The 9,709-nt window shown below is 37.0% G+C and overlaps 1 non-coding gene across 1 annotated transcript; it reads right to left on the bottom strand.

Annotated features, from left to right (window-relative positions):
* Positions 1-544: 544 nt before the first annotated feature.
* Positions 545-617, bottom strand: TRNAG-UCC. The gene has a single exon. It is a non-coding gene; the product is annotated as a tRNA-Gly (tRNA).
* Positions 618-9,709: the final 9,092 nt, after the last annotated feature.

Here is a 9,709-nt window from a genome sequence, read left to right as displayed (position 1 = left end):
TTCTTTTTGTTGCAGTGGTAAATGTGAGTGTATCCTTAATTTCTCATTCAGATTTTTCATCATCGGTGTATAGGAATGCAAGAGATTTCTGTGCATTAATTTTGTATCCTGAAACCTTACAAAATCCATTGATTAGTTCTAGTAGTTTTCTGGTGGCATCTTTAGGATTTTCTATGTATCGTATCATGTCATCGGCAAACAGTGACAGTTTTACTTCTTTTCCAATTTGTATTCCTTTTATTTCTTTTTCTTCTCTGATTGCTGTAGCTAGGACTTCCAATATTATGTTGAATAATAGTGGACATCCTTGTCTTGTTCCTGATCTTAGAGGAAATGCTTTCAGTTTTTCACCATTGAGAATATTGTTTGCTGTGGGTTTGTCGTATATGGATTTTATTATGTTGAGGTAGTTTCTCTCTATGCCCACTTTCTGGAGAGTTTTTATCATAAACGGATGTTGAATTTTGTCAAAAGCTTTAATAATGATGTTTTAAACAACTACCTTTTTTTTTTTGGCTGTTCCATGGGGCTTGTGGGATCTCAGTTCCCCAACCAGGGATCGAACCTGGGCCCTGTGCAGTGGAAGCGCAGAGTCCTAACCACTGGACCACCAGGGAATTCCCTAAACAACTACTTTCAGGATGCATTTAGCTCAGTGTATATGAGTGAATAAATGTGATGACATTCAGCAATGCATTGTGGTTACTATAGGACACTTGTAAATATTATTCTATTAATGCATATTTAACAAGCTCTTAACACAGTTATTTTAGTGAATGGAAATGCTATCATTCTGTGATGCATGTAGTGAAATTTTAAGAACACATCTTATAAAGATGTTTCTTACAAGCTACTTGATATTTTTCAGAACAGTGGTATTTCAGTGAAGGGAACTGATATCTGTTATCTAATACACATAGCAATGTGACTATAATCATATACCAAAGATGTTTCTAAACACCTTCTTGCAGGATGTGTTCAGCACAGTGTTATTTCTGTGAATGGAAGTGATACCCATTCTGCAATGCATGTATTTAAGTGCTTAAGAACATTTGTAATGAAGATGTTCTAATAAGCAACTTAAAAGCTGTGTTTCTGTGTTATTTCAATAAATGGAAATAATGCCCATGTTGTAATGTATGTAAAAGAATTCAAAACACTTGCAATAAAAATGTTTCTAACAAGCCAATTACAAACTGCACACTTGTCTGTGATCTCTCAAGTAATGGAAGTGATACACTTTCTGAAATGCATGTAGTGAAGTGTTTAAGAACATTTGGAGTAAAGATATTTCAAACAAGTGCTTATAAGTTACATTGATCACAGAGTTATTTTAGTGAATAAAAGTGATACCCATTCTGTAATGCCTGTAATGAAGTATTATAAGCTACCTTTAGCACAGTGTTTAAGAACACTTGATATGAAGGGTTCCTAAGAAACTACAGGCAAGCTGAATTCAGAATTGTGTCATTTCAGTGAAAGGAGAGAGATTCCCAAGTTTAATGCATGACGTGATATGTTTAAGGACACTTTAATAAAGGTGATTCTAACAAGCTACCTGCATGCTGTGTTCGACAGTGTTATTTCAGTGAATGGAAGTGATACCCATTCTGTAATGTTCATATTAAAGTGCTTAAGAATATTCCTATAAAGATTTTTTTAAGTACCTACTTGCAAGTGGGTTTAATACAGTGTCGTTTCAGGGAGTGTACTTATACTGGATATGTAACTCATGTAGTGAAAAATTTAAGAAAACTTTCATTAAAATTTTATTTTTAGCTAATTTCATACTGCATTAAGCATAGTGTCATTTTAGTGAATGGAAGTGATGCACATTCTCCTGTGGATGTAGAGAAGTGTTTAAAAGCATTTTTTACAAGGAGGATTCTAAGAAACTTGTTTGCAAGCTGTGTTTACTACACTTTCATTATAGACAGTGGAAGTGATATCCATTCTTTAATGTATGTGGTGAAGTGTTTAAGAACACTTGCACTAAGATGTTTCTGAAAGCTATTGCAAGCTGCCTTCAGCAATGTTATTTCAATGAATAGAAGTGACACACACTCTAATATATGGTGTAAAGATTTTAGGAGCACTTTTTTTTTTTTTTTTTTTTGTGGTACGCGGACCTCTCACTGTTGTGGCCTCTCCCGTTGCGGAGCACAGGCTCTGGACGCACAGGCTCAGCGGCCATGGCTCACGGGCCCAGCCGCTCTGCAACATGTGGGATCTTCCCGGACCGGGGCACGAACCTATGTCCCCTGCATCGGCAGGCGGACTCTCAACCACTGCTCCACCAGGGAAGCCCTAAGAGCACTTTTTATAAAATTGATTATAAAAATCCATTTGCAAGCTGCATTCAACACAGTGTTATTTCAGTGAATGGAAGTGATACCCATATTGTAATCCATGTAGGAAATTGTGTAACAAGGAGCACATGTAATAAAGGTGCTCCTTAAAAGCTACTTGTACCCTTTGCTCAGGAGAGTGTTCTTTCATCAAATGGAAGTGATAGACATTCTGTAATGCATGCAGTGAAGGGTTTCACAGTATTTGCAGTAAAGTACACTCTAGCAATCTACTTGTAAGCTGTGTTCAGCACAATATTCTTTCAGAGAATGGAAATGATGCTCATTCTCTAATGCATATAGTCACTTGTTTAACAAGACTTGTAATAAAGAAGTTCTAACAAGCTTCTTTCAAACTTTGTTCAGCATAGTGTTCTCTCGTTGAATGGAAGTGATACCCATCCTGTAATATTTACATGCAGTGAAACATTTCAAGCTACTTACAAGCTGGATTCAACACAGTGTTCTTCCATGAATGGAAATTATCACTATTCTGGAATGCCTGTAGTGAAGTGCTAAGGAAGACATAACTAAAATGTTTCTATGCAGCTCCTTGCAAGTAGTGTTCCACCCAGAGTTCTTTCAGTGATTGCAAATGATACTCATTTTATGATGCATGTAGTGTATAATAAGAGTTTTAGTAAAGATGTTTCTAGCAAGATACTATCAAGATGTATTCAGCCCAATGTGTTTCCTCGTTTGGAAGTATTACCCATTCTTTAATGCATGAAGTATCTAAGAAGACTTGTAATACACATGTTTCCAATAAAGTACTTGCAAGCTGCATTCACCAAAGTTTGTGTTCATTCAAGCTAAGTGATACCCATTTTGTAAGGCATAAAATGAAGGTTTTAGAATGATTTTTAATGAGTATGTTTGTAACAAGCCACTTGAAACTTCTTTAAATGTGCTGTTCTTTTGAAGCCAGTAGCTCAGCACTGAAGCCAAGTCTGGAATGCCCAGGACAGATAGCTGATCAATTTAGCAGCCTGGCACTAGAAGCCAAGACTGGGGCACTCCAGGTGAAAAGCTGGTTGAATTAGCATCCTGAGAATGAAGGCCAGGTTCAGGATGCCCGTGATGCCCTGGATGGCCAGCTGGTTAACTCTGCAGCCTGGCACTCAAGGCCAAGGCAAAGAAGCTGGAGATGCTTGGGACAAATAGCTGGTTGACCTGGCAACTTGACACCATTGGCCAATTCTGGGACACCTGACTTCATTGACAGCTTGGCATTCAAGGCTAAGTCCAGGACACCCCAGATGAAAGCTGGTTGACCTGACAGCCTGATGGCTGAGGCCACATCAGGGACATCCATGAAGCCTCGATGTACAAATGGTCAAACCAATAATCTGGCATCAAGGAAAATCCAGGATGCCTGGGATATTCAGATGGTCAACCCAGCAGCCTGGCACTCAAGCCAAGTCTAGGATACCTGGGACATCCAGGACAGACAGTTGATTGACCAGGCATCTTGACAACAGTGGACAAATCTGGGATGCCCATGATGGACGGCTGGTCAATCCAGTAGCCTGATGCTGGAGACTAAGTCAGAGATGCCTAAGATAAACAGCTGGACACACTGGCAGTCCAGTGCAAATTCAGGACACCTTGGAATGGACAGCTGGTAGATCCAGCAGCCAAGTTCAGAAGGCAAAATCTGGACTCCCGGGCAAACACCTGGTCATCCTGGCAGCCCAGCATCAACATCCAAGTCTGGGATGTCCAGAAATGACAACTGGTCAAACTGGTAGCGTGGTGCCAGAGGCCAAGTCCTAGACACCCCTGAAAGATATCTGGTTGACCTGGAATCCCAGCACCTGAGAGGAAGTCCAAGGTGCCCAGACACCCAAGATGGTGAGCTGGTTGACCAGGAAGCCTGACACCAAGACCAATTCTAGGAGACCCATGATCCACGGATGGATGGATGGTTGACCTGGCAACCTGGCATTGTGGACAAGTGTGGGATGTCAGAGATGACGTCTTTCACTTAGCTTGACACCTTCTAGATCCATTGGGTATTACAAATAGCAATATTTCATTCTTTTTTATGGATGAGTAATAGTCCAGGAATCATATACATACATATTTTTTTCCCATTCATCTTTTTTTTTTTTTTTTTTTTTTCGGTACACGGGCCTCTTACTGTTGTGGCCTCTCCTGTTGCAGAGCACAGGCTCCGGATGTGCAGCCTCAGCGGCCATGGCTCAAGGGCCTAGCCACTCCACAGCAGGTGGGATCTTCCCGGACTGGGGCACGAACCCGTGTCCCCTGCATCGGCAGGCGGACTCTCAACCACTGCGCCACCAGGGAAGCCCCCCGTTCATCTATTGATGGACACTTGGGTTGATTCCATATTTTGGCTCTTATAAATAATGCTGCAATTAACATAGGAGTTCATATATCATTTCAAATTAGTGTTTTCATTTCTTTCTGATAAATACCCAGAAGTGGAAATGCTGGATAGTATGGAAATTCTGTTTTTAAGTTTTTGAGGGATCTCCGTAGTGTTTTCCATAGTGTCTGCATCGATTTATATTCTCACCAACAGTGCATGAGGTTTCCCTCTTCTCTACATCCTTGTCAATACTTGTTATCTGTTTTTGTTTTTGTTTTGTTTTGTTTTTTACAATAGCCTTTCTAACGTGTGAAGTGATATCTCATTGTGGTTTTTATTTGCATTTCCCTGATATTTAGTGATGTTGAGCATCTCTTCATGTGCCTATTGGCCATCTGTATGTTTTCTTGGGAAAATATCTATTCAGATCCTTTGCCCATTTTTATCATCAGGTTATCTGTTTGTTTGTTTGTTTTTGAGGTTGAGTCATATGAGTTCTTCATATACCTTGGATACTAACCCCTTACCAGGTATTTCATTTGCAAATATCTTCTCCCATTCAGTAGGAGGCCTGTTCATTTTGTTGATAGTTTTCTTCACTGTTCAAAAGCTTTTTACTTGGATGTGGTTCTATTTGTTTATTTTTGCTTTTGTTTCCCTTGCCTGACAAGATATATCCAAAACAATTGCTAAGACCGATGTCAAAGTGCATAATGCCTATATTTTCTTGGAGAAGTTTTATGGTTTCTGGTCTTATATTTAAGTTTGTAATCCATTTTGACTTTAGTTTTCTACATGATGTGAGAAAGTAGACCAGTTTGTTTCTTTTGCATTTAGCTGTCCACAACTTTTATAGATGTGTCTTTAACAGTGCCTTAAATGGACAGCAGTGTGGTCAAAAAATACATTCCTTGAAATAATACTTTTTTCAAAATTGCATTTAACCAGTACTCTTAGAAATATATTTTACATGTGTCTGTAAACACTGATTTACATTTAATAGAGTGTGGGGAACTTGCAATAATACTGGTCTCAAATTCACATTCAAGTAGCTCTATTAGGAACAGCTATTATACATTTATCTTTAATACTATTTTACAAGCATATTAGCTTAGTGAACACATACATTTCTTGAAGAAATACTGTTCCAAAGTTCTCATGCATATATAACTCTTAGAAACCTTTTTTACATGTATATTTACAAGTTTTACATAATTTACTGTGTTGACCATATCCGTTCTTTGAAATAACTTATCAAATTTGAATGCAAGAAGCACTCTTAGAAACATATTGTTTACATGTGTCTTTAATCACTGTTTTACATGATCTGCCATGCATCTATTTCATGAAATAATATAATAAAATTTCAATGCAATTAGCACTGTTAAAAATCTGTACATTTGCCTAGAATCACTGTTTTACATGCATTACATCCTTTTTTTGAAATAACACTTCTTAACATTGCATGCAAAAAGCACTCTAGCAATACCTTTTGTACACCATTAATCAGGGAAGGGCAAATAAAAACCACAATGATAAACCACCACACCTCTCAATTTCTCATGAAGGTAAACTTCTTCCTAACAACTTTTTAAATGTGCATAAACAGTGATTTAAATGGAGAACAGTGTTGTTGTTTTTTTAAATTTTTATTGGAATACAGTTGATTTACAATGTTGTGTTAGTTTCTGATGTATGGCAAAGAGAATCTGTTATACCTATACATATATCCACTCTGTTTTAGATTCTCTTCCCATATAGGTCATTACAGAGTACTGAGTAGAGCTTCCTGTGCTATACAGTAGGTCGTTATTAGTCATCTATTTTCTGTATAGTAGTGCGTATATGTCAATCCCAATCTCCCAAATTTACCCCTCCCCCCCTTACCCCCGGTAACCATAAGTTTGTTTTCTACATCTATAACTCTATTTTTGTTTTATCGATAAGTTTATTTTTACCTTTTTTTTAGATTCCATATGTAAGCGATACCATATGATGTTTGTCTTTTTCTCTGTCTAACTTACTTCGCACAGTATGACAATATCTAGGTCCATCCATGTGAGAACAATGTTCTTAACACAGCTACTCCTTGAAGGAACACTGATCTCAAATCTGCGTGCAAGTAGCACTCTTAGAAACGTCTTTTATAATTTCTCTCTCAACACAGTTTACAAGCATTACAGTGAGGTGAACTCATCTGTCCTTGAAATAACACTGTTTTCAAATATGGACACCAAATAGCATTCTCGAACCTCTTTTAAACTTTTTTTAGCTTTGTTTTTATGTAGTACAGTATGATGAACACATCTCTTCCTAAAATAAGACTCATCTCAATTTTCCATGCAAGTAGCACTATTATATAAAATTCTTACACTTGTTTTAAAACATGATTTACATGGATAGCATTGTTGTGAATGCATTTATACCTAGATAACACTGTTTTCAACTTCCCATGCAAATAATACTTTTAGAAACATCTTTTATACATGTATCTTTAAACACTGCTTTGCAAGCAATACACTGTAGTGAACATATCTATCCCTTGATAGAACACTGTCCTCAACTTCACAAGTAAGGGGCAATCTTAGAAACATCTTTTATACCTGTGTCTATAAAACCATTTTACATCTATTACACGTGGTAAATACATCTATTTCTTGAAATAACTCTATCAACTAGAGGTGAAATAGCACTCTTAGATACATCTTTTATACGTGGCTCTTTACACACACTCTTTTATAATCATTACAAATGGGGAGCACATTCATTCACTGAAGTAACATTATTCTCAACTTCTCACAGAGGAAATACTGTAAGAAGCATCTTTTGTAGATGTGCACTTAAACAATGCACATATAGGCAGTCCAGTGTGGCAAACACATTCATTCACTGAAATAACCTTTCTCACACCTTCTCGACAAAGTGGCCCTTTTAGAAACATGTTTATAACATTTGTCTCTAATGTTTACCATGCAGACCGATGTGGCAAATATTCATTGAAATAATGCTGTTCTAAAATTTGCACACTAGTAATGTTACGTGAAATTTTTTCACACGTCTTTAACAGTGATTTAAATGCAGGCAATTGGATGGACAATCATTCACTGAAATATTTTTTCAAATTCACATGAAAGTAGTACTGTGAAACATTTATATATATGTGTATTTAAACAGCTATTTGTATATGGAGTGAGCTGATGAACACATTTATTCTTTAAAATAATACAGTCCTCATAGGGGCTCATATGAGCTTTGTTAGAAATATTTGTTTAAATGTATCTACAGGGCTTCCCTGGTGGTGCAGTGGTTAAGAATCCGTCTGCCAATGCAGGGGACACAGATTCGATCCCTGGTCCAGGAAGATCCCACATACAGTGGAGCAACTAAGCCCGTGCGCCACAATTACTGATCCTGAGCTCTAGAGCCCGCGTGCCACAACTACTGAAGCCCACGTGCCTAGAGCCCGTGCTGCACAATGAGAAGCCTGCACGCAGCAACGAAGACCCAGTGCAGCCAAAGATTAAATAAATAAAATTTTTTTAAAATGCTATGTCATGTTAAAATATATATATATATATATATATATATATATATATATATATATATATATACAAAGCTTCTTTCCAACCCAGGTGTGGCTTCTTCAATGGACCAAGCTGCAACACAGTATTGATTTGACAGAGCCTCTGCTTCAATGATGTCTGTCTCACAGTGGCTCCAATAATCTCTATACTGCAAAATAAAGCCAAACTCTGGAAACAAACAAACAAAAAAACCCCCTTCTTTCCATATAGAACAATGTGGTGAACAATTACTTCACTGAGAAAACATTGTTCACTATTTTTTGCAGATTATTGAGATTTAATTGCCAAATAACATTGTGTACTTTAAGGTGTACAATGTGGAGATTTGATACATGTATATATTGTGAAATGATTACCACAATAAGTTTAGTTAACATATCTATCACCTCACATAGTTATCTCTGTATAGTTATCTCTGTTTTCCATGATGATAACTTGTAACATCTACCCTCTTAGCATATTTCAAGTATATAGTATTGTTAACTATAGTCACATTGCTGTATATTACACCCTAGAACTTATTCATCTAAAATTTGGAAGTTTGTTCCCTTTGACCATCTTAGCCTCTCCCACCTATATTCCTTACCTTTCCCTGCCAAATACCACCTACTCTCTGTTTCTATGACTTAGGGTTTCTTAGATTTCGTGCATAAGTTAGGTGCTACAATATGCATCTTTCTCTGTCTGACTTATTTCACTTAGCATAATGCCCTCAAGGTACATCAATGTTGTTGCAAATGGCAGACATTTATATGGTTGAAATATATTCCATTACATACATATATATATATATACACACACACACACACACACACACACACACAATTTTCTTTATTCATTTATTGATCAGTGGACACTTAGGTTATTTTCATAATTTGACTACTGTAAATAATGCTTAAAGAACATGGAGGAGCAGACATCTCTTTGAGAGAGTGACTTCATTTGTTAAGAATGGACACCCAGAGAGGAACTGCTAGATCATATGGTAATTCTATTTTTAATTTTTAGGGGAAACTTAATACTGTTTTCCAGTGGGTGCACCAATTTACTTTCCAACCAGCAGTGTACAAAAGTTCCCTTTTCTCCACATCATTGCCAACACTTGTTACCTCCTGTCATTTTTATAATAGCCATTCTAACCAGGTGTGAGGTGATATTTCTTTGAGGTTTTGATTTTCATTTCAGTGATGATTACTGACATTGAGCAACTTTTCATGTATCTGTTGGCCATTTGTATGTCTTCTTTGTGAAAAAAATGTCTATCCAGGTCTTTTATCCTTTTTTTAACCAGATTATTTATTATCATTATCACTATTATTATTTGATATTGAGTTGTATGAGTTTCTTATATATATTGGAATTAACCCCTTATTAGATGTGGCTTGCAAATATTTGCACCCATTCTGTCAGTTGCCTTTCATTTTCTTATTTCCTTTGTTGTG

This window comes from Phocoena sinus, chromosome 6 (genome assembly GCF_008692025.1).
Source record: "Phocoena sinus isolate mPhoSin1 chromosome 6, mPhoSin1.pri, whole genome shotgun sequence".
Lineage (NCBI taxonomy): Eukaryota > Metazoa > Chordata > Mammalia > Artiodactyla > Phocoenidae > Phocoena > Phocoena sinus.
The sequence above is the reverse complement of the archived record's forward strand: the minus strand, read 5'-3'. Positions and strand labels throughout refer to the sequence as shown.